This window comes from Numenius arquata, chromosome 2, assembly GCF_964106895.1.
Source record: "Numenius arquata chromosome 2, bNumArq3.hap1.1, whole genome shotgun sequence".
Lineage (NCBI taxonomy): Eukaryota > Metazoa > Chordata > Aves > Charadriiformes > Scolopacidae > Numenius > Numenius arquata.
In genome coordinates this window covers 27,096,366-27,121,361 of record NC_133577.1, presented here as the reverse complement: position 1 = coordinate 27,121,361, position 24,996 = coordinate 27,096,366, and the positions used below count along the sequence as shown (strand labels likewise).

The following is a 24,996-nucleotide window of genomic DNA, read 5'->3' as shown; positions in this document are numbered from 1 at the left end:
ATAGTATTGTCCAAGATGTTCTTCTGACTCCCCAGAAGACTGGACAGAAGATGATTTAACAAACATTTGTAGATTTCTTTTACAATTGTATTCTGCTGTTTTCCAAGGCTTTAACATGTATATAGAGCACTCTGTCCGATTCATTTTGTGGAAAAACAGTAATCCTTAAATAACGACTCAGAAATCCATGATCAGGGAATTGCTGGAGTGGGAAGGGGCCTCTGGGCATCCTCCAATCCATTCCCTTGCTCAGTGTAGGGTCAGCTACAGCAGGTTGTTCAGGGATGTGCAGTTTGGGCTTTGCATAGCTCCAGGGATGGACTCCACAGCCTTCCTGGGCAACCTGTTCCACTGTTTGTACAGAATCTACCCAGCTACCAATGGCTGGGTGTACAGTGAGTTGGAGATAATTGATATTTATTTTTTAGAATAATCTAATGAAAAATTAATGTTTGAGTCTTTTTTCCTTATTTCTGTTATTCTTTGTTGATTTTGCTTGAAAACTCACTGGGGAAAGCGCCTTTCTATGCTGCGCCTGTCACAGTGCGGTCAGCAGCAATTCACAATCCAGCAAATTGGATTATGTTTTTGCAGTTATACTGGATTTTTACAATATTTTTTACATGCCCCTTAAAAAAAAGGGGGGAGCAGAGGGCAGGGGGAATGAGATTCTTTACCTTTGCAGCTTCTTTCAAGTAGGACATACTTGCAGCACCAGGTGGCTTTGACATGAAACCCACCACCCTTCTGACACTTTTTTCCCAGCATTGTTTTGTTTCTGTAAAATGACTTGGCCTTAATCTGTTCACTTTCTTATACGCCTACAGTTCTGGGCAGTCTTATAATATCTTGTCTGATTTTTTCAGAGTTCAGCTAGCTTTCCTTTCTCTATCAGAGTCTTAAGTATTCTTCACTCTGAGTTGTTGCCCTCTAAAATTTTTAAAGATGCTGCATGTGTCACCTCTACACCCACTGTCTCCATGTGTGAATCTTTGACAGAACTAGGTCAGAAGAGGGGAAAGTCTTTCTGCTCATTGGATTCAGTGTGCTGCACACAACTTCAGTACATGCAACAACTACTGCACCGTGTTTTCCTCTTAGTTGTATCAGCTAACAGGTCCCATTTTGTTCTGGGTAGCTGCGTAGCCCTACCCAAGGAAGAACTTAATCTTCTTCAGTTTGTATTCTTCAAACAGAAAACAAAAACAGAGTGGGAGAAATGTACTGTTATGGAAAACCAGTATATTATTTTTAACATGTGTAAGAGATTAATTGCTTTTGTCTCTTTGCATGGGTTACACCGCTCTGCCTTTCCAAAGAATACTCAGCTTTGCTCAGTTGTTCATGGGTGTGTGTTGCTCTTGTTTCTCCTGGACTGTGTTAGAGGAGCCTGGGAGTAAATCCAGCACTTTGACTTTAAACATAAGGGTCAATGAAACTGCTCTGCATTTGCAGTGATAAAAGCGATCTCAGACCCCAGCTCTATTTTAAGGTGCCTTTCCCAGAGCGAATCAAGTGCGTGATCTAGCTGCTAATGTCTGAACCAGAAGGCACATCAATGCTGTGTGTATAAACTGCCTAAACCATTTCTAATAACAGTTTCAAAGTGCTGGCAGCTGCTACCTGCTAACACTGAATCCTTCTCTACATGATGAAACTGGGCTTCTCTATGTATTAAATATATTGCAGACTTAACTGAAGCGCTGTAAGATCAATTGCTGCCTCTGGCATATATTTAGTACTGGGGGTAAGCGCTTTTAATAAGTAAGACAAGTATTATTGAATTCTTATATTTCTGCTGTGTGAGTACTTTCACTGAAATTCAGGAACAGGAGCTTACGTTTGCAGGATGTGTGGAGAAGGAATGGTGATAGATTGTCTTTTTTTTTTTTTTTTTTTTAGATTAAGTGATTGTTAAATACAAGTTTACACATATGATCCTAGAATTTTTTTTTTGTTTTAATTGATCGAATTTGTGGGGAAGCTTGATGGGAAAGGATGCTATTGATTTGAGAGGAACTTCGCTGATGGTTTTTAAAGGCTCTCATCTTCTGAAAATCAATTTCATTTCTGTCTTCTTATTTTAAAGGAAAATATGTCTGAAATAGAGCTATGGTCTAGAATAGTTCTTTGGATATAAATTTTTGGAGCTTGTGCCAAAAAATAACAAGTGAGAGAAAGAGGAAGTAAAAGGAAGACTTTTTTAGAAGTCCAGACCTTTTTGTAGCCTGGCAGAGGAATCATTGAGGTATGTTGTAGGCAGTATTTTCCAGTAAAGCCTACATCTTTTTTTGTTGTGACTGTATTGTGGTTCATGAATACAAATGCAGCCTTTCTGATCTGCTTGTTGTAATTCAACATGGGGTTCCTCTTCTGTTAATCATTCCTTAAACTCATTACCTAAGGAATACTTACTGCACATGTTACCAAAAAGACCTTCCTTTTTTACTGATGGATTTATTTCTCTTGGGGAAAATCAAGGAAGTGGAAAAGCAGGCTTTTTTGCACGTCTTCATCAACTGCTGAACAGATAGTTGCCACGCATTTAAAAGGGTGTATAGGAAATAGCAAAGTTTGAAGAAATGAAAATATGTTTGGAACTAGAATTATGAACTATGATTTTAAATCTTTGAGCTCCTTGCTGAAAAACTCAGCCTATGATTGAGAACTAAAATGCATATTGCCTTGCAGGTCATTTGTGACTGCTACAATGTGAAGTCAGATCATTGCAGGCTGTAAACCATTTCCTGTTCTGTTTGTTGCACAGAGGAACTCAATATTCAATAATATTGAATATAATATTCAAGAGGAACTTAAATATTTGATATTTAACTAATTACTGAAATAATTTTTTTTGTCTTTTGATGGGTAGATAGAGAAACTTAATTGGTTTTTTAAGCCTGCTTTACCTATGTGATTTCTATATATTTCCAAAAATACAAATAGGTAATTTAAAAGAAATTACAATCCTGTCTTTATTATTGAGGGCAAATATTGGGGCAAATAAATGTACTTACCAGAATAATTACCAAGCACCATTTTAAAAATTACTGTGTATTCTACTGATACACACATTGCCATTCAAATAATAGCTGGGGGGAGCTGGGGAAAGGTCTGTAAAATTTCAGAACTGAAATTAGAATCTGAACTCTACTAACTGGAAAGCTCTATTGGTTTAGATGAAATAATGCTGTTTGTACTTATTTACATTATCCCGTATAACTCTTATACCATGAGTTATATGTGGGGAGACTCACTGACTGAGAGTAGACGTTTTATTTTACTTTTTTACAGCTGAACCAGGTTTGTTAATAGGTACCTTTTCACTTCAGAGGGTGCTGTACACTCTTGGCTTTGTTCCACAAAATTTTATTTCAGAATGCTGGACTTAACAAAATACAGATGGCTTTTGAGCCTTCCTATTAAAAGGCATTTCAACTGATTGACATATAAGGAATAAGAAAAAAAAAAAAGGACTGTGAAAAGTGGAGTTTTTGCAGTTTGTGCTTGCTATGGGATACAAATAATTCTCTTGAGACATCAGCAGTAATGTTGTTAGGCAGCCCTGATGGATGAGGCTGGTTAAGAGGATACGCTTAGCAGTCTGGGAACTTTGCCTGTCTTGCAGTGGGTCCATTAGACACTGCATCTATAAAATTAGATTATTGTAATTTGAAGATAGTACTTTTTAATGGCTGATCTATTGTGAATAAATTTTGGCTAGCCTCTGACATAATGTTAGTCGAGACTTACTTGGCTTTGTTGAAACTGGCTGGTAAACTCTAAAAATGGCAATCTGGGAGACCAGAAGAAATGACAACTATTAAGAGATACTCTCCGTTATCCGAAGAGTTTGAACCAAGGTCATTTTGATTTATTACCAGTAACTTTAGCTGTTCAATATGCTTATTCTCCTGCTTGCTGCTGCTGATAGTCATGCTAGGGTTCCTACAGAACTTGCACATGCCCTTTATTATCCTTGTCTCACCAGCTTTTCCAACATCCATTGAAGTAGTACTAGCAGCTGGCATAGCTCCTGCCTCTGGCGGTGAGTTTGGCCCTGTCCCTTGAGAGGGGCTAAGGAACAGCAAGGTGGAAAAGAAAACAATGGTAGCTGCTTTTCATGGTTACCAAGTTTAGGGTGTAGTAAAACTTTTATTATTTTCTATTTATATAATTTTATTTATTATTTATAATTATTATTTTTTTGCAATTTTTGCTTTTCTCTGATGATGATAATTGGAGGATTTTTCTTGTGTGTGTTTTGAAGGCAGAATCTGTCTTGAATTCTGTTTTGGTGACACAATTTTGCTATTTTGAGCATTTCTTTTGTCCTCAAAGTAATAAGTGATGAAAGTACTTGTTCTTTTGTGTTTGTATTTGTGTTTGAGGAATTTGCTTTTTTATAGGACATGAGTGGTAAAGCCATTTCATTCACTTGGTGACTGTAGGGAGCCTTTGACCAATTCTGCCCTATAGCAAGTAGACGGTGATACTTTAACAGTGTTTGTGTTTACTTTAAAAATCATTTGGATTGTTTTGATAAGGGTTTGTATCCTCCTTAATTTCGGTATCCTGCAGAGGAGCTGAATCTTCCTGTTGAAATGCTGAGCTTAAGATCTCAACAGTACCCTGCAGCACTGAATTTCAGAGATTAAATCTGTATACGAGAATTACTTACATTGATCGGTTAATATGTGTTGTGTGCATTGCTTTCAATGTCATTAGAAGTTTCTTTATGCGCGGATTGTGAGAGAGGGCTCACGATTGGTTTTTTTCCTATAGATTTATAAATCTTTCCTTCAACTCGTCTCTGCTATTTCACCAAGTAGGGTTTTGCAGCACTATTCAGTAAGCACACTGCAGCACACGCTTACATTGGTTTACCTTGGAAGTGCTTTGCCCCTGTCTGATTGTGGGGGAGATTTTCTCTGAGCTGCGTGGGTTCTCAACATAGCAAGGTTTATATTGACTGATTTGTATTTAATAAACAAGCTATGACAGGCATAATAATCAAATGTCTAAACAGAACAAGATGCTCAGATTTTGAAAACAAGCCTGTTAAAGAGCAACTGAAGATTTCTATTTGCAAAACACTTATGCCACTTGGCATAAAAAATGCCTTCTGTCAACATGATAACTGTTGTCCTCTTGTTTTGGGGTGATGGAGAAAATGAGCTATGAAACCACTTAATTTTTAAGATAATCCATATTTGCAGTCATTCTTATTTTTGCATCAAAAGAAGGAATACCCTTACCATTGAAGTTTCTATGGCTGGACACTGCAAAAAGCTGGTGGACCTCCTGGAAAAGCATTCAGCATTCTGAGCCAGGGACCGAAATCAGTAATTCAACAAACTTGCCCAAGAGGAAGCTCTACTTTTCCTACTTTATTTTTCATTTTTAAAAATGTATTTCAATGGAAAAGATACTGTATTAACAGTTCCTTGGTATCTGTACAGAGTAAGGTATTTTTTTCCTCTGTTCCTCCACTGATACGAAAAAAAAAAGTATATCTTCACAAGGTAAAACAGGAGTGCCAAAGCTCATGATCTGTTTTGATCTTACTCTGTTTGTATTACTGCCAGAAGAGAGCTCATCATTAATTACGTGGTATGAATAGGTCTGGGCTTCAACTCATTTTGTCCAAATTCACAAACCGTTCTTTTTCTCCCATACTTTGTCCAGTTAAATCTAATGGTTTCCTCTAAAGTTTAGGACAGAGTGCTTTAGAGTCTCCTTAAGGCAGCTTTTCCTGTCATGTTAACCACTGTTCAGGATGTAATACAGAGATTGACATATTTTGTATTCTTGGCAGTTAATATATTTAAATATGTGTTTGTTTCTCCGTTCATTTGTGAATTTGTAAACTCACATCAGAGAAAATGTTCCAACCTTAATAGAAATCAAATTCCAATTACTTGAAGGTTCCTGAGTAATGTAGGTAGGATAAAGGAACAATTCATGCAGCAGAGTATCCTTTTCTTGTGTAGTCTGCTGGGGTTTCTCTATGATCAAATCTTTTTCTTTTCTTTTCCTTTTCTTTTTAACTTAATGTGTTCAGAAAACTCAAATGACTTCACCCCAGAAGGACTCATTAAATTCCCAAGGTCGTTTTCTTTACCAGATAGTAAGCTTACTCTAAATAGAATTGTTAAATCTGAGATTACTGATCATTCTTCTGATCTTGAAGACTGATTTGCCACCTTTCTGAGAGGTTTTTATTCCACCTGTTGAGAATAGCTATCCAACTTAATAAGGCTCCCTTATAAATTGTTCTTCCTTTCCTCTGAGGGAAAGGCATTAAAAGTGGCTAAAATTTCCAGTATCATCTGTCTGAATTCATGCACTATTTCAGAGTAACTTGTTCATTCATTTAGGCTGACTTTACCTCAGATCCTAGCAAGCACCTGTTCCAGTGACACTATTTATTTTTAATTGCTTCTCCACCCTTAGAGCAGTATATTAAAAAAGTACTTATTATCCTGTCAGCTTACAGTAGATGTGTTGAGTTCTGTGTTTAGTCTGTGATGGTACTGTGAGTGTCCTCTCAGCTAGCGTGATTTGATACTCCTCAAGAGTACAAGTGTGACAGGCTAGACACTGCCTTTGGTGACCTGCTAAATACATGGCTGGGTCTCCCTCCCAGAGCACCAGGGCAGTGCTGCAGTTATGAAAAGGCAGTTGCAGTGCCCACTGAAGCCTAAGCATTATGCCAGAGCTGTTGGTACTGTTTGGCTGGGTTTGCTGGAGCTATCTTTTTCAGCCACATGCAGCACACTTTGCCAGTTGGAGCACTGAGGTTGTAGCGTGACAGCAGCGGTTCTTGGTGTTAATGCCCCACTGGAAGACATGGAGGAGAACTGACGTTTGAGGTTTGTTAGGACTTTTTTTTCAGATGCTCTGTGTGTGTTTCAGGAAGATATACTTGGGTGAAACATTCGGGATTTTCTTTGTTATTCTGAAGATTTTCTTCCTGATTTGTTTTCCTTTTCTATTAATACATGGGTTCTGATATAGGTAGAGCCAGAGGCAACTCTCTATGGTCTCTCATGTGATCTCCCTATGTGCATGTCTCTAGTGTGTCACAGCATCACTGCCTGTGCATAATGCTTTAGATACAAAGTACTCTTGTGCGTTGGGCAGCTGAACCTCTCTGTTTATTAACCTATCTTAATCTTCAATTCCTTTATTCAACTTACCCACACCCAATTGTTTTGAAGAAGAAAAATGCATTTGAGATCTTGATCCATCTTATTACCATTACTATTTTTTGAAAAACATGTTATGTTTTATATTTTTCCTTAATGAATTTACTTCCTGCCAACCTGACAACAGAAAAAAAAAAAAAGCACAAATACCAGCCTTGGTGTCTGCCAGATGCGTCATTTATTCTCTATTTAATGACCAGTCCTTTCCAAATAAGACTATTGCAAAATTATCCTGTAGCTCAAAGGGAGTTTTCAAGACTGACAGCATCATAATCTGGTATGTTTAAATCTGGCGTCTTTACATACTTAGTGTTGAAATGGCTCTTCCAAGAGCCATCAGTGATTTTCATGCCTTCTGATATGAGTGGGAGGATTCATCTTACCTCAGACTAAACTTGTGATGGATATTTAATGACATATTAAAAGCGTTGACTTTGGCTTTTTACTGTTTTTTCAAGATCTATTTGGAACTCTCAGAATAAATATGTTGTACTCATACATATGACCACAGATGATATTCTGGTACTTTTTGTCAATTTGCCAGGCATATAGATAATTGATCTTCATTGATCTCCCAAAATACTTCTGTAAAAAAAACTGTTAGGAAAATAAAACAAGGTTTTAGCTTTTCTTGTTCTCATTTATGAAACACCTCTTCAAGTCAGCTGGACTTGAATCAGTCTCTAAAATAATAGTATCTGGACATTCGGAAACAATGCAGTTTTACCAATAGCTTAGCAAAATATGAATATGGGTAAGCTTCATAATTAATCACAAAACTTTAAAGAAAGAATGAATGTGCCACCAGCATGAAGAGGTGCAGCCACCATTTGATTTTTGTTCAAACACTGTCAAAACTACTAGTTCTTTTTTCATCCATTTTTGGGTCACTTGTATCAGGTTGGCAGTGCCTGTTTTGCAGTTCATTACAGATGCTGGTGGAGAGTAGGCAGACTTAGAGTTTAGTAAAGGTAATAGAGGGTGCTAGGGGTGTTGAACTTTGGGCAATGGAGGCTGAAGTGCTGGACTAGTAGAAGTGTCTTCTCAAGCATGCAGCCAGCATTTCTGGGATGGCGACAGTCTCCAGGAGCTGCCCAGTCCGGTGTGTTTTATAGATGTATGTGAGTCACCTTAATGATATCCTGAACACCTTTGAGTTTTGGGCAAAGACAGATTGCCACAGTCTGGAGCCAGTCTCTCACTATAGCAACTTTTTGGGTATGGTCTGGGAAAGTAGTAGAGATATAACCTCTGTATGATATCAGACAAAATATTCTTTTTCCCAATGACTCATCTGTTTGCATGTGAAGAGAGTTGTTTAGGACTGATGGGAAAGGAGAAAACAGTCAGGTGCACAAAGCCACTCTTGACAAGAGTCATATAAATATCTGGGATGTGTAGCCAAGTGATTCTGTGTCAGAGGTACTGCTATGGACACGTGCACGTGGTAGTACTCCTGCTAGAAATATAGTTCTAACACTTGAGGATATTTTGATGTATTCAGGGCTTTTTTGAGAGGCAGCATATTGCTATTAAAATATATTCCATAGAGTTCTCTGTACAGAGTAATTCTAAATAACTCAGTTAATGCTTTCTACTAAAATCTGAAACAGTGAGGGCGGTTTTTGTTTTACTTTGGTTGTTGTTAAGTGCGTCAGACTAAAACATTCTTTCAGTAGCCATATAAATACTACTTTGTCAACCTACATAGCTAGTGTCTGTTTTGGAAGGACAATCTCTCCATCTTGGCCAGAAACTTACCCATCAATTTTCCCTTTTTTTTTTAATTTTTATTTTTTTTTCCCCTCAACTTTTAACTGGGATGCAACAAGTTTTAATAGATACAGATTTAACCAGATGCAATTCTAAGTGGACTAAACTTAATTACCCTTTAAAAAACCCAAACAAACACCAAACAAATCAAACAGAAATCCTAAAAGCAAGAGACAATAGTCAAACTTATCTTAGTGCTCCTTAGGTGACCTGGAACTTTTCCACAGAATCTTGCCTCTGTAATTTGAGTGCTGGCAATGTCCTTTGGGAATGGATACTTTGAGTACTTTATCCTTTTCATCTGTAGATTTTTATTACCATTTCTACCTTGACTATATCTGCTGAATTTGCAGTGCTGATTTCAAATAGTTGCTGACTAAAGATTTTACCTTGAATTTTCCTTCACTGTTGTGCGAAGTAGTTTTATTTGCTCTTTTTGGGAAGGAAGGGCATTAATTAAGCTTAAGGGATTGGATTGTGTAAATGTCAACATCATAGAGTATCCTTTTGTTCCTATTTTGAGGAAGAGAGCTCTTAGAAGATTCTCATTAAATTATTAACACCATAAAATCATGTTTATTTATGAGGAAAAATAATATTTTGATTCTTAGTTAGTGCAACTGTGAGCTAACACATTTATCCATCCAAGATAATCAGGGCCTTTTAGAAAGATGCATGGGCCAAAAGAAAAGAAGGTAGCAATCATATTCCCACTTATTGTGTATTAATATATGATTTTTCTGTCCAAATTAATGTTGCTGTTTACAGTTGCAAAGTGTTTGTATAAGAAGATCGGGGGTTGCATGGAAGGAAATAAAAAGACAACATATATTTTGTCCATAAAGAAAAAAATAAAGTCTGAATGTCCCTATAATATTTATTTGTGATATTCAGGCCCTATAAAAAGGCTTTGTATGAACTTACATGGTCACAAGGTGATTGTAGAAGTAAAATAAAAACATCTCACCAAGTAATTAATGTATATGGCAGTGGCTGTTTACACAATATTTGTTGATCTTTTGCAAGGCTCAATAAAGTTGATATGTTAGGATATTTTGCTGTGTTTTACAGATGGGTGAACAGTGAATGGGTTGCTGCTCAAAAGAGCTGATGAGGGGCTTGTGTGGCTGCTGTGCAGCTTTGTACAGGACTCTAAGTACCTCAGCTGTTAAATTTTAGATAATTTGAAAATCAAGGGAATGGTATTTACCGAAGACTTTAATATGGTGCAAACAAAGGAAAGAGATACTTTCCAGTGGCTAAACAGGTATCGAGTCAGTGCTTACTGTGTTATGTTGGGATGTCTGAGCTCCTGATCCCTGACTGATGGATATTCAGAGTGTTCCCTGCAGTATGCATACCATAATATGTAAGAGGAAAAACTGCAGATTTAAATTTTAAAATACAATGTTAAACACTAAGAACAGCACCTGGATTTCCTTATGCATGGCAGGGACAAGAACGACTTCACCAAAAAGAGGTAGAATTATCCACGTTGTGTGCACCTTATGTTCCTCATCTCTGTTAGAAAGGAAGCTGCCTGCCACAGACTTGGGTGCTTCTCCAGCTTCTGCAGCTGCCATTTCGGTGTACTGCCTGGAGTGACTGTCAGGAAACACGGACTTGGTATGAAGCAAACTGTTGTGTGTTACTGTATTTGGAAGATTTTTTTCTAAGAATGTTTATACATAGTGAATCCTGAAAATATTAGCTCAGAATTAAGAATGTATAAATAAGATGTTAAGCAAACATTCAGTAGGAAATGTTTTGGTATGAACTGTAAATGTAGTAGTACTGTGGCATCAAACTGCAATGGAGATATTTAGGGGAATAGAAATAAAAACAAGCTTAAACTTTGCACCTTCCTGGTGAGGGGGCAGAAATCTAATGGGCAAAAAGTGATTAAATAAGAACAAAATTGGCTAGTCCTTTCTCAAAACTAAGGAGAAGGTGGGAGGGAAAACCAGTACTTTTGGTAACTAAAATTTGAGTTTAAAAAAAGTTTCTCTTATGATGGTGTCCTTGTCCTTTTACATCTAGAGATTAAGCATGAGCTTTTGAAATACATAGACAAGGCAATTGTGTGGGGTTTTCGATAAGCATATCCTGTAGATCTTCAATTACAGTATGGTAGTGAAGAGAGAAAACTAAATGATGTAGTGTCTCTTGGGTGATAGAATATATGGCATTTTAGATAATAAACAGCAATGCCAGATAAACTTTTTCTAAATTCAACAGAATTGGCTCATAGTGTTTCTTTTTTCAGTAGGAGCTTTGTAATATGTACTTAGTATTTCTTCATTTCAATTCACCTCAGATCCTCAGGATCCTAACGTTTTCATACTTTACCCTTCAACGTAGCATCTAGAAGTCTACAATGTGATAATGTGAGCTACACAACTGTTCTTTACAAGGGAGAGGTTCTAATTTTTTAAGGCATGGATTGATCAAACACCTTGATGGTAGGAAAAGGACAGAGGCATTGTGGCTGTGTCACATGGGCAGAACACAGGCAGGCACTAATGCGGGGAATACCATCCCTCTCATTAACTCCAAATCTGAGAATCAGGACAGATTTCACGAAGTTTCAGTGTGAGTGTGAATGTTTTGAATAATGAATGGTGGTGTGCTAAATTATTAATACTTCATCTACAAACTCTAACATGAAGTACTTGGTGTATTTGGAAGTGTTATTGCTCTTGTGGACTTAGTTTTCTCTTGGCTTATGCTTTGATAAGATTTTTTCATGCAGTAAAGATGTTTCGTCATTGTTTTCTCATTTTTACAGCTTTTTTAATTTTCTTTCCTTCCCCTTGACAGACATCTGTAACTTTGTTCTCCTTCTCTCTTTCCTTACCTTGTCATTTAGGTTTGGCTTTGTGAGGTTCTGACACTGTGCTTGCGCTTCCCTTGGGCTGTTCCGTAGAGGCCTTTTTGTGGTCTTCCCCTGTTCCCCAGTGGTTTAGGAACCATGGCATAAACTCCATTCCTTGGAGCATTTTCAGACTTCCTCCTGCACACGTGCATGTTCCTTGCCTAGATGAATTATTTCAAGTCTATATGCAGAGACAGAGAGCGTCTTGAGGATAAATCTGTGTTGCCCACAGTGCTGCAAATACCAAACAAATCCATGGTTTTATGTATTAGTATAACTACTAAGAGAAGAATTCAGCTAATTAGTTAAGAAATCTTTTGGTGTAAGTATTAGAAGACTGTGTCATAAGATGGTCCAGTGAATATGCTTATGTCATTTCAGTTTTATTAGACTTGAAATTACTTGAGCTGTTCTACTCATGTGATGGATTTATTTTATTTTTTTTCTGACTACAATTAGTAGACTTTAGTAAAATGTATGAAACAGCAAGGCAGACTCTTCTTGGGTTGCATTAGGGATGTCTTTTGGGGGGAAATATGTAGGGTTAGTATTTAACCAAGAGACACTATGGAGAAGGAGTGCTATTCTGCTTTTAACAGAAGGCAAAGTGCATTTAATCCCTTGCTTGGACTTGGATTCCTGGATTTAGTTCACCCTTTGAAACTGGGTGTCCAAGTGCTGGATGGTTCCCCTGAGGAATGGCAGCTCGTGGTGTTGCAGTCCTCTTATGCCGGATACCTCAGCCCAAAGCTCTAATAGAGATTGCATGTGCTGACTAGCTCCTGGTGTTACTACTGCCTTTCACCCCCCTTACTTGTACATTTAAGTAACATCCTTTGAAGCAGCACCTTGAAGTCAGACATGCTGCTCTCCCTGCCTCCACATGGAAACCTGGGACACTATGATTCTCTGATTGTGCTCTTGCTTGCTTTCTCAAAGTGGTATGCAGTGGTTACAGCATAACAATCTGTGACTTAAAATCCATATACTAGGTACAGCTTATGGGAGTTGAAGTTGCAATTAGTTACACTTTTGCTCTTTCATGACTTCTTACAGACAGCTGCTTCATTTGTTAAGGCCAAGCCAAAAAATAAGGATTTTAATGTTCCTTGCTACACAGAGCCCATGGATCATGAAGGGCCTTCATTTTGGCATGCTCATTGGAGGTGAAAGCTGTTGTTTGAATTTTCTTTGGAGTGTAAAGACTGGTTAGGTCAGCTGGTTTCACCTGCCTCAGCACCCTCAGGCACTTGTCTCCCAGCAGTCTGCCATAAGAATCCGCTGACCACCTCTCAATTCTCCCCACACAGCTGCAAAACCCATTAGGATGTTTTAGTGCTGATAGACAGAAATGCTGTAAAAATGCAAATTTTCATCTGCTGAAGGGCAAGACTCCAAGAAATGGTTTTTAAAATGTTTCACTGCTGAATAAGGGTTATGGGGAGTTGATACAGTTGGAACGCAGAGTTTTAAGCAATAGGAGAGAAGCTTATACCGTCAGTAAGATTGCTAGTATTTTGGTTCTTTAGTCACTCAGGACTTTGGCACAAACTGTTTGCTTTTTGTACTTCTTTTTTTCTTTAAACAGAAAATAATGGGCTAAGAGGTAGTCTTCTGCTCTGTTGGTGTACAAAGGAAGAACTGCTATGTGGGCTCCAAAAGGGCACTGTCTGTTTTCACCTGCCTAAATACTATACTTAGAAGCTCTATAGAAAAGCCCAAGATAGAAGGGTCACCTTTCATTCAACAAATACTTTAACTTCTTGCGCACATTAATGTTCTGTAGAGCTGTGACCAAGTGAAATGCACAGGGTTGCACCCTTGACTCTGTTAGTGGAGTAGTGAGCTGGAGATATTGTTCTATTTTTTCTTTAAAAGCAAGATGATTTAATGAAAATAATGGTGTTTTCAGTTACAAAAGAAATAGATGATGAGTGCTTTGTCCAGATTTTGGAACAGGCTGTGACCTTTGATCAGAAAATTTTAAAATTATTTTTCTTTCATTTCTCAGCTGAAATAATATAGTGGCTGTGTAACAGTTGATATTCAAGACTTTTTTGAAGGATGTTACTTTCTTCCCTTACCAGAGGCTGAAAAAAAGGGAGGAATTGAGTATATTTCTACTTCTTCCTACTGTATCCTATACCAACAATGCAATAATTTCATCCTGTGTTAGTCCTTCTTGGCCCCATATGGGCTGTTCAGGCATAATGTGCATGATACGTTCTCTAAAGTGCAGTTGCCTATATTGAGCTACCGTGTTTGTGTTGCTGTATTTCATCTTAACTTTGTTTTACATCAGATGATACATAATGAGGGCAGGAAGAATTAACCCTTCGCAGTTCAGCAAGTTACTTTCTCTGAGGATTGTCACTACCACCTTCAGAATGTTTTACACAAATATAAATAATAAGCCAAAATAATATGTGTTTTCCAGGTAGTTTCTCATAATACTACTGAAGCGCATACTGAGTGTTTCATGAGTATTGCTTGATTCAGCAGTATCGAGAAACAGTAGCTCTTTGTTGTAAAGTTTCCATAGTGATCTCAACAGTATACAAATGTGGAATTAATGGATATGCTTCAATATTGTCTAATTTTAGTTTGAGCAGCCAGGAAAGGGGCATAGTAATGTATTTGAAGATTCTCACAACTTATTCTGAGGAAAATCTGGGTCATGCAAAGCTGTCTGCGGTTTTCAGTGCAATGTGTGAAAGCCCCGTTAATAGGAGCAAAATACAAACGAAGCAGCAGAAATCGTACCCTCTGACAGGGGAATGAAGCCTAAAAATTTCAGTGGGACATTTAATGCTGTCTGAGTGGCTCAGTGGTGTTGGCACAAATGTATGCTTTGAATCAAGTTAATAAATTTATCCACAAACAATAAAAGATTTGATTTTAATTTATTTGGGATGTACTTAGATCAAAGAGCAAACACTCAGTTTTTAAATGCTACCTTTTATTTAAAGCTAGCTTATTTAATATTGGAAGTAGGTGGTCTTTCATAACAATCAGTTCTTTGTTGCATCTTCTCTCTCCTTCTCCTTTGCTCTCCAGCTCCAGCAATCCATCATCATGATGATGATATGTAACTTTTTCCCTCTTCCAGGTTTCAGGTAATTCGAATTCATTGAACTCATACTGTTACTAATAACATGGTAATGAAGAGGGAGATTTATTTGACATATTATTTCAAACTTAATGGACTCCCTATGCCTCTCACCATCTAGCGAGGCAAGAATGCTGATTGGCCTTTTATTAATAATGACTGTAGCGTGGGACATTCTTCCTAGACATTAGTTACAGGTTAGGACTAGAAGATAGCTTTTCTTATGAGTACATGTTGTAAGTATTGTCCTGTTGTTCAGTGCCAATGTATTAGAAAGCTGATACATGCCAGCAGGTCATGCATGCACAGTGGCCAACCTTGACATTGTTTGTGCAGAACACCTGATTGCATGAGATTTAGCATAAATGAAAATTGCCCATCTCTACATCAGAAAGAGGAAAAGATAAAGAAACGTTGTTTGCTTATTTTCTGAGGAGTGTATTTCCAGCAGGTTGTTGTTATTTTATTTGTTTATTTATTAACTTATTTATTTAAAATCCGTGAAGGCTGTTTTCTGTTGGTTAAGCAGCTGTAAATTAGCTGCCCGCCCCACTCTGGCTTGGTGTGATGTTGGCCCCATATTGGTATTGAATGCAAGTGGAAAGGATAGTAATCAACAAGAGCAGAGTGTGGAGACGAAGTAACTGAATTTTCTATCACATTGCTAAGTGAAACAATCAGCATTGTTTATGTCCCTCTTGGGCCTTTTAATTTTACCATCAGGCATTTTGCTTATTTGTAAAACTATTGCTGTTTCTTTCTTAAAGTGCTTCTCAAAACTCCCCTCTGTAGTGTGCTGTATGCAGGAGGAGAGTGTGGCTATAGCTGGCCAAATGAGATCGCTGTTTGGAACCAGCAAAAAGTTGGGGCCATCTGCACCCACTGGGTGCTTATTTCTTGTCTCTAAGTCTCTCTGTTGGAGTATTGTTACCTCTCTGAAGCAGGAAATACCATGTTTGAATGAGATTTAGTGCAGTAACTATTGAGTTGAAAGTCAAAAACACTGCTACAAAACACTACTGGAACATAGAGTTTCCACCTGGTCACCTGATAACTGCTCGGTCTCTCATTTGGAGAGAGAATTTGCCTCACAAATTACTTCCAAATTAATGTAAAGCCCCTGCATAACCAAACATTTTGATTGTTTGAAGAGTTAACATGTTAAATTTATTACTTTTTTTTTCAAATTTATCTAATTTTAAACAATTAGCTTTTTTCCCCCTATAATATGACAGTGAAAAGAAGATTTTTAGTAACAACATTTATCTCATTAAGAACAAAGTTCCGTTTAATCTAAAACATATTTGTTATTGCAAAGTGTTTGTCGTCAACTATAGACTACTTGGAAGTCTGTATTTTGTCATGGCGCTCAAGGAGCATGTCGGTGACACAAATGATCCCGTTTCAGTAACCATTCACAGTGTTTTTAAAAAACATGTCCTATTTCCACTAAAAATCAAACCAATTTGAAGCAATAGAAAGCATTTTCAAGCTGTTAAGATCTTACTATTAATTTGAAAAAATTGGAAAATGGGATTTTCGTTACAAAGGCCATTATTTTGTGTATGGCTACTAATTAGAAGCAAAACATTTCTGTTAATGCTTAGCAATATTTTGCTTAAAACTTACAGAAATTTTCTTATCTTTAGTGAAGTGGGTTCATTCATGTTGCTGTTGCTCCTTATAGTACAATAGAAATCCCAAATTTCAAGTAGTCAGTAATTCAACTAGTAAGTTCCTGGGATTTGTACAAGAACGTGCTTTGTACATGTGTTTTGTGGGTTTGGGGCTTTGATGGTTTTTGATAGAATAGCTGGTATTTTCTACCTACAATAATTTGTTTATTTTTTTAAAAAGAAATTTCCCTCTGGAATGTTTGGAAGGGAAGACACCAAAAAGCTAGGTCAATCAGTCAACCAAGTGCAGCCCAGTAGAGTCTTGACATCTCGCCAACTACAGAATTAAACTATGTGAAAACTGAAAAAAATCTCCGTTCCTTAACTTGTACAGAGCTGATTGTTTCAGGGGGCAGGCAGGTGGGAGGAGTATTCAGTATGTATTATTATGTCAACAAAGCTTCTTAGTGTTTGGTTTTTTTTAATTATTTAAAAATGGACTATGTCATGATTATTTCGTTTTACAGCAAGTGCCTTTATTGTTCTGATCTTCATTTTAGCTGTTTGTTGTCTTTTAATTATTTGCCTTATAAGAGAAAGCTTGCAATCACAGAAAGTGTTTGATCTTTCATAAATGGTCCCACCCTCATCAGACAGTCTATTTATTTGCTGAGGAGAAGACAGTAGTGCATTTTTTCAGTTTTCATATGCTTTAAAGCAGAACTAATTTCTTTTCCATGAGATCATATTGTTATGGCTCAGTGATGTATTTTAGAACTATGCTGTAATTCTAAGTTACGTGGTATTGCTTCTTGTTTACAGTAACTAAAATGGCAGTTTTAGAAATAATGGGTAAACATTTCATGTTCCCATGTTTTACCATGGATTTACACTAGAGATGTGATTCTCATGTGTTCCAGTTCACAGACTCTAGGACTGGAAACGTGAATTTATCTCTAAATTATAAGACGTGAAAGATACATTATTGTTTTAAATAACAAATGTATGACTTCATCCACGAATGCTCTCAGAATTATCATTGCAATGCAATTATTAAATGCTGAATTAAAATTCAGCAATGATGAATGAGATAAGGAAGAAGGACTGTCTAGAAGAATACATAGAGTGCACAGATGTAACATACTATCAGGGGAAGAATTCATTAAAATGTAAAAACAATATAAATTTTAAAAAGTAAACCAAAACACTTTCTAATTTTTTTCATTCATTTTAATTTTCCACCAACACTCCACCTTACTTCTGTCACTTAATTTCTTCTTGCTTGAGTGTCATGTATTCTAAAAAAAAATAAGTCAAATCACACACACAACAATATTTATATTTGGAATTTATTTGATTAAATTATATAAAATCCTGCTCTTGCTATTTCTTTTAATATTTCTTTTGATATTGGCAAACTAGTAATGAATTATGTGCATAGCAAAATTAATTAAAAATTGTCTCTAAACTGTTTATTCTGTTTATTCTGAGGTTTTATGAGATTTACGTTACACTCTTAAGTCTTGTGTTTGCTACAACACAGATGTACTGTTCCATTTTGGGGTATCGCTATGGGTTTACTTACTGAGAATTTCAGCAAGTTTAGGGATGTTCAGTGTCTCTGCAAGACTGCTATAGTCCTGTTCTGTGAATGACAGGCAGTTGTGTCTAGAAGACACAAGATGACTTTCATGTCACTTAAGACCATCGGTATTTTTTTTCCTGGAGTCTATTTGCTATTGAGAGAGTGCTGTTTATTTTTTAAAGCAGTTTTTGGACAAAATGTGCCCTGCTGTGTGAAGTTGTTCACCGTACTGTTATCTTGAGTCTGCATCTCATATTTCTCTGCTTTCAGCTTTTTTACATTGACACGGCAGAGAAGGGAATAACAGGAATAAGCCAAATTCATTTCCAAGTATCAGTACGTAAAAGAAGGTCTGTCACAAACTTGAATGCTTGAATGTACCATGACAATTGGGAAATGCGGCTCTGGTCTCATGCATTGTTTGCATACCTTTTGCCTGTTTGGATTTGAGGCAGGGAGGGATGGGTGGTGGTGGTGGTGTTTGTTTTAGGTCTCTCCTCTTTGCCCTCTTTCTTCTGGCACCTCTGCCAGAATTTACCATTCTGTAGTTTTGTTTTATTTTATGCTCTTGAATAGGCATACTGCTTGGTAAAACCTTTTAAATTTCATATTTTCTCTTAGTTCATTCTTCTAGGGATCAAACTATTTCCCCAGAGATTTAGTTATTTTCCAGATGTGGAATTTGTAGATTGGTATTTATTTTGTTTACATTTGTAAGGGGTAAAAAAAAACAAAAAACAAAAACAAACCAGAACCAAACCTTGCTATTATAAACAGGCTTGTTTTAAAAATTGTCTTTTTCTGATTGTATTTGAGCTAGCGGCAAATAAAATAGTGGTTTTATTCATCAAGTTAGCATTTGAAGCTGGACAGTTAGAAAAGAATAGAGACAGTATAAAATAAGAATTATTTAAATTGTTTACCTTCATGTGCTCTAAATCACAGTAATGGCTGTGTTTTTATCCAAGTGCATTTTTTTTGGTCCAGGATAGATTTCCAGAGTGAACTTCCCAAAACCCAGATAGTACAGCTGTGAGAATGTGTAGCATAAACTCCTGAGTTAGGATCAGCAACTTAATGTATATTTGGAGGACTGTCAGCAAAGACCTGGAGCACTAAGGTAAACCAGGAAAGGAAGTTATGTTGCAACACATTTTGGGAGGAAGGGCAAATGCATTAATTGGCAAAGAGATGCGAACTTCACACTTGAAAGTCCTCTTTTAGGAATGCAATTTAAGGTAAATAAGATATTGACAACTATTCATCAGAAAAAATTGTGATGAATTCAGTCAGAAAACAGCTTAATAAAGAGAGGTCTAATAGAATGGAAACTGTCCAGTGAAAAGAGTATGTAAATGATTTATTTCTCATCTTTTTAGTACTAAGAAGAACAGAGAAAATCCTTTACCAAAGACTTGATCTTGATCAGATGTTAGTGGAAAAGATGTTAGTGGAATATTGTTAAAACTTCCTCAGGCACCAGATTAAGTCCTGTTCTAAACAACTATTTTAGCTAAATCACAAGAAATTCTTTCAGTCTTGGTTTTGCACTTGGTTACTCCTGTGGCCCATAAGATCTCCACCACATAATTATGTTAGAATTAGAACATACCAGATAATACGCTTGTGTTGTCATATCACTATCGTGTTGTTTTTAATATTATTTTGAGAACTCTAAATTTCTTGTGATAGTTGTTTTCTCACTTTGTCTTATTGTAACTTTTACTGGAAATGGCCTTCTTTGAAAAATCGTGGGTAGATATCCCAAATTACACCTTGTACACTGAAATACAAATTAGGCAGAATTTGGGAGCTCAAGTCCAGAAAATAATCCATAAAATGATTATTATTATTTTAATCTACTGAGAGAAAGAAAAAAATTGTCCCAATGAAAAAATCCACTCCAGTCAAGGTTTCTTCTACTATGCATTTCTAACACTGCTACCTTTTTAGCAGAGTTCACCATCTTATCCTTCAGCAAATTTGGGATTCACAATTAAATGTTCCTCTGGATAACAAGAGATCTGGGAGATATGCTCAGACTGAATCAAACAGAGCTCACACCACTGAGCTCATAACCTTGCCAAGTGAGGAGGTTGGTGCTTTCCTTTATAGAGTAAGCAGTAGATGGAAAGCGGAAAAGCTGAACTATAAGCTTTTCTTTGCATCTTCGTGTTCAGAAGAGTATCTTAATCACCTTATGAGGGACAAGGCCAGGCATATGTTTTGTGGCCTTTTTTTGTGCTGAGAAAACTGTGAATAGGAAACAACGTGAAGTTCATAGGGCCCATAGAATGAACAATTGTGTAAAGAGAAAGCATGTGAGGTTTTTTTTGTGTGTGCGTGCCTACTGATGAGGGTACTCCTAATGGATCATGACCCTTAGAGCAGATATTAAACAGCCTTGAATGGCATTTTTCTACAATACCTTTGATCATCAATAACTATTTGAACTTGACTGTTAAAAATGGTCACTTGCCATTTTCATTCCTTGCAAATTAAGACATTTGCGATTCATCTATATACTAATTATTTATTCTTTTTTTATATGCATAAACTCATGAGACATGAAAAAATCACTGGACCAGAATTAACTGAAGTTGACTATTAATGAGATCAAACAGACAGTTAATGGATTTGAGAAGTGAACTACTTTAGAATCCCTTATGTATAGGCTTTTTTGGATGTTATTTAAAATGATTAAGTCAGAGCCAAACGAGCTGTTAGGAATTTTGTTTTTCACTTTAGGGAGGTCAGTGTTTAATTTTTTTTGCTTCACCACAATCCACCATCTGCCTCCTCAGGTGGGGGACACATGGGGATCCATGGAAGTGTACAGTTTCTATAAACAATTGGCCTGCACCTGTGGGAGCAAGAGGAAACACATCAATTTTGTGAGAAGCCTTTGCTTGCCAGTGAATAAATAGGAGAGACAAAGAGCTGATATTTTGTTACTACCTTTCTCTCTCCTATCACCATTAGTGTAAACCTTTTTAGAGTCTCATGTTTTCTGTAGCTTTGTCCCCATTTCTGTCTTTGGAGTGTCAGTAATGGGGGCTTTGTTTTGAAGATGCTGTGCAGCTCCTCAGTTACTTGTGTTATTTATTGGGAAACACTGGGGCCAAGGAACAGAGACATACTTGAAGACATTTTTCCTGCCATAGCAACTCTATTGATAGGCATAGTTTGGTTAAAGAAACGTCATAGGAGTTCTTCTTTCAGGAGAGATTGTTTTAAAACATTTATTATCAGTTATACCTAAAGTAGCAGTTCACAGAAACAAACTCCTCTGCTCCTCACCCCTGAGGTTTCTCTGGTGTTGGGAACAGAGGAGATGTGAAATCTTTGGATCAATATCCTCTTTTCAAAACATCTTCCTTCTCCTGTAATGCTAGACCAGAGAAGGGGTTTTGAAAGATTGTGTGATAACTTGGGGGTAATCTGCTCTGAATTCTAGGTTATTTGTTGAGGGTCCAGGTGTTTCTACTAGTAAGGGTTAGGAACAATAAATTAATCCAGTTGTAGCCTGTTGGTCCTTGAATCTGTCTATCTTTACATAGTCCTGATGTGGTCTGTAATATATTATTGTCCAGGATATATTAGCTGCACAGAAATATGAGATGACACAATCCATACCCTAAAGAACTTAGTCTTGAAATTGTAAGGAAGTTAGATGTAATAACCTTTCATTATATATCTAAAATAGCCACCAGAGGAATTATGCTAGAGCAGGTGGCACTCTGGAGAAGATTGGTGTGGAGCAAAGCAATTCCTATCTCAAAATATTGCTGAGTTTTACCAGATGTTTCTATCCTCCAGTGGGAAAATAAAATTTCAGCAATGTAGACCTGTCAATCCTTATTTTTTCAGTAAGCCTGGGTAAATTATTTACCATGATATGCTATAGAACATAGTTTATGATAAATATTAGAAACAGAATAAGAAAAGAATGAGTGAGTGGTAATTTAGCCTATATAGATACTGCAGCCAGTGCCAATGACCTTACCTTCTTTCTTGTCTTACAGTTGGTTTTGTTCTATAATAATTTAATTAATCATTTCCGTATATCTCATTCACTGTAGCAAGTGAGTTTTCCACATCCCATCTGTATTGCTTTTTTAAAAATTTACTCATTATAATGTATGATTAAGGCAAGTATTTTCATCTGTTGTGATGAAGGCCTGGTCTCTTTGGGATATGTTACTTGAAATTTTATGCTTTCCTGGGTAGTGCTTGTAAGGTAACAGATCCTCAATTTAAAAATAAAAATAAAAATCCCATCCTGTAAATTTGACTTCAGTGTTATATAATGTTTTAGCACAGACATGTTGGAAAGAGGGATAAAAATTTTCCTTGATATTGTAAAAGATAGGTTGTATCAGACTAATATATTTACAGTGATAAGGTAACTGACTGCTTCAACAAGGTAAGGCGGTGGATCTGCTCTGTATCAACCTGAGCAAGCCATTTGGTGGATGAGAATTTTCCACAAAGGCAGGCAGCAGTGGGTACTACAAAATCATGAATAGGGACGGTACAGCAGTCTTTTTTAAAGAATCAGTGATCCTCAAGATCAATACTATTTAATATTTTAACTAGTGTATTTTGTGCACAAAAACTAGTTTGATAAATATTGCTAATGTTAGGAAGAACCTGGCAATTTGCAAAAGAATTGAGTAATGTCATAGAAGACGAGGTGATTTTATGGTCTGGAGTTACAGAAAACTTACTTAATACTGCAAAGCCCAAAAATCATTCATTTGCAGATGAAAAGCAAGAATGAATGCTACAAATTAAGAACTGGAGGAGCCTGGGTACTAGGGAAGAATATTTTACTTTATTATTAACACAGGCTAATTGACTTTTAATAGACTAGGGTTAAACGAAAAGCTTTATCAGATTTCTTGGGTTGCTGTTCATTTGAAATCAGTGTAAAATATCAGTAGCCTTTATCACAGAGTCTTTATTCCTAAAGTTAAAATTCTGTTTTTCATTTACCACAGTTTTCTTGTTGCCTTTAAAGAATTTTGATGTTGTGTAGTAGTGATTTAAGGAAATGGCATTGTGCTTTTGTCACCTATTCAGAGACAGTGTGTGCAAACAGCAAATATCTTCAAGGATTGTAGTTTGCAAATCCTACAGTTGTAAATAGCAAAATAATTTTGAAAGGTTGTTGGGACGGACCATACTTGATGTTAGGTAGCAATAAATAATCAGACAACATTGATTTCCTTTATATAAAGACATGAAACCTTTTGCATTTGTGACTTACTGAAAAGCTGTTTCTTCTGTTTGCTTCTGCTTATGGTTTTGTTGATGTCATTGTTATCTCATCAGGGAAGAGCATGAACTGAGTGAAATACCAGCTGTACTGTTGGGCTCAGAGAGGTGTGATCATCAGTACCAATTCAACGTGGGCAAATGTGAAGCCTTGCACCTTGGTTGGAATAACCCTGTGCAGGTGGTTAGAAGGCACCTTTGCAGAAAAGAATCTGAGGTTCTTAAAAGACAACAAGCTTGAATATGAGTCAGAGGAGGACAACTGCATGCTGGGCTTTATCAGCAAGTATGTAGCCAGCAGATTGAGGGAAATCATTCTTCCCACCTGTTCAGCATCTCTGAGACTACATTTGGGGTACTGTGTCCAGTTTTGAGTCCTCCAATACTAGAAAGATACTGACACGCTAGACCATATCTAGTGAAGGGTCACTTCAGTGGTTAGCAGATTCAAGTGCACAAAGTACAAGCAGAGAATGAGAAAACTGTTTACCCTGGAGAAGAGGAGAGATCTTAGTGCTGTCTGCAACTACCTCATGGGTGGTTATATAGACAACAGAACCAGAGTCTTCTTGAGGGTGCACAATGATAGGACAAGAGGCAACAGATATGAATTGCAGCACAGGAAATTCCAAGTACATGGGTTGGGGTTTTTGTTTTGTTTTGTTTTTTCATTGTGAGAGTAGTCAAATATCAAAACAGGCACCCAGAGAGCGTTGTGTAATCTCTGTATTTTGAGAAATTCAACACTTTATCAGATAAAGTGCTGAGCAAGCTGATCTAAGTGGTCCTGTTTTGAGCAGGAGGCTAGGGTAGATGACCTCCAGGGGGACCTTCCAACCTGAATTATTTGATGTGACTGCTGTTTTGTTTGCTGGAATTCCAATTGGAGCTCCTGATTCCCTTCTGCAGTGGTGTTCTTCCTTATAGTTATGTGAGCTTTTTATGTCCACTTCTCAGAGGGTTGTCTGCCTTCCCTAGGATTCAGTATGACATAGGTGATTCTTCATTCTGGCAATCTGTAATATCTTTGTTAAGGGTTAATTCTGGGTCTTTCAGTAGAATTTCTTCATGTTTTTTCTTTTTTTTTTTCTGCAGATCCCGATCCCGATACAATTTTTTATCGGGGACTGGGCTAATTCCTCAAAATTGCTCTTTGCAGATTTTCTGTATTTTCACTTTCTCTTTGTCCTCTGCTTCACAACATTTCTCATGTTTCATATTTCATGGAGTTTATCACTCCTCAGGCTCTGTGGATTAGTTGAAAAAAATAACAAAACATCCTCAGACGTAGCTTTGAAAGAAATAAAGCTACCTCAACTGTTGGTTGTTTTGTTGGAAGATGTTGGTTACAGTTTCAGAAAAGGTTTGTAAAAGATTTTTCTTATGTCTGTTACACATTTCAGCAGTCATCTGGCTTTTAATTGGTCTGTTCCTTTAGTCTTGGTATCTTTTCACTTTTTTATTACTCTTTGAACTTCACAAATTATAGCAGTCTTGCAGAAGCAGGGAATGAGAGAGGTCTGGTTTAGTAAATTTTCTGACTTAAA

At 36.9% G+C, this 24,996-nt stretch overlaps 1 protein-coding gene across 1 annotated transcript in view; it reads left to right on the top strand.

The window, feature by feature from the left end:
- Window positions 1–24,996, top strand: part of PLD5 (phospholipase D family member 5) — a 181,363-nt gene that overhangs the window by 76,558 nt on the left and 79,809 nt on the right. The window lies entirely within an intron of this gene.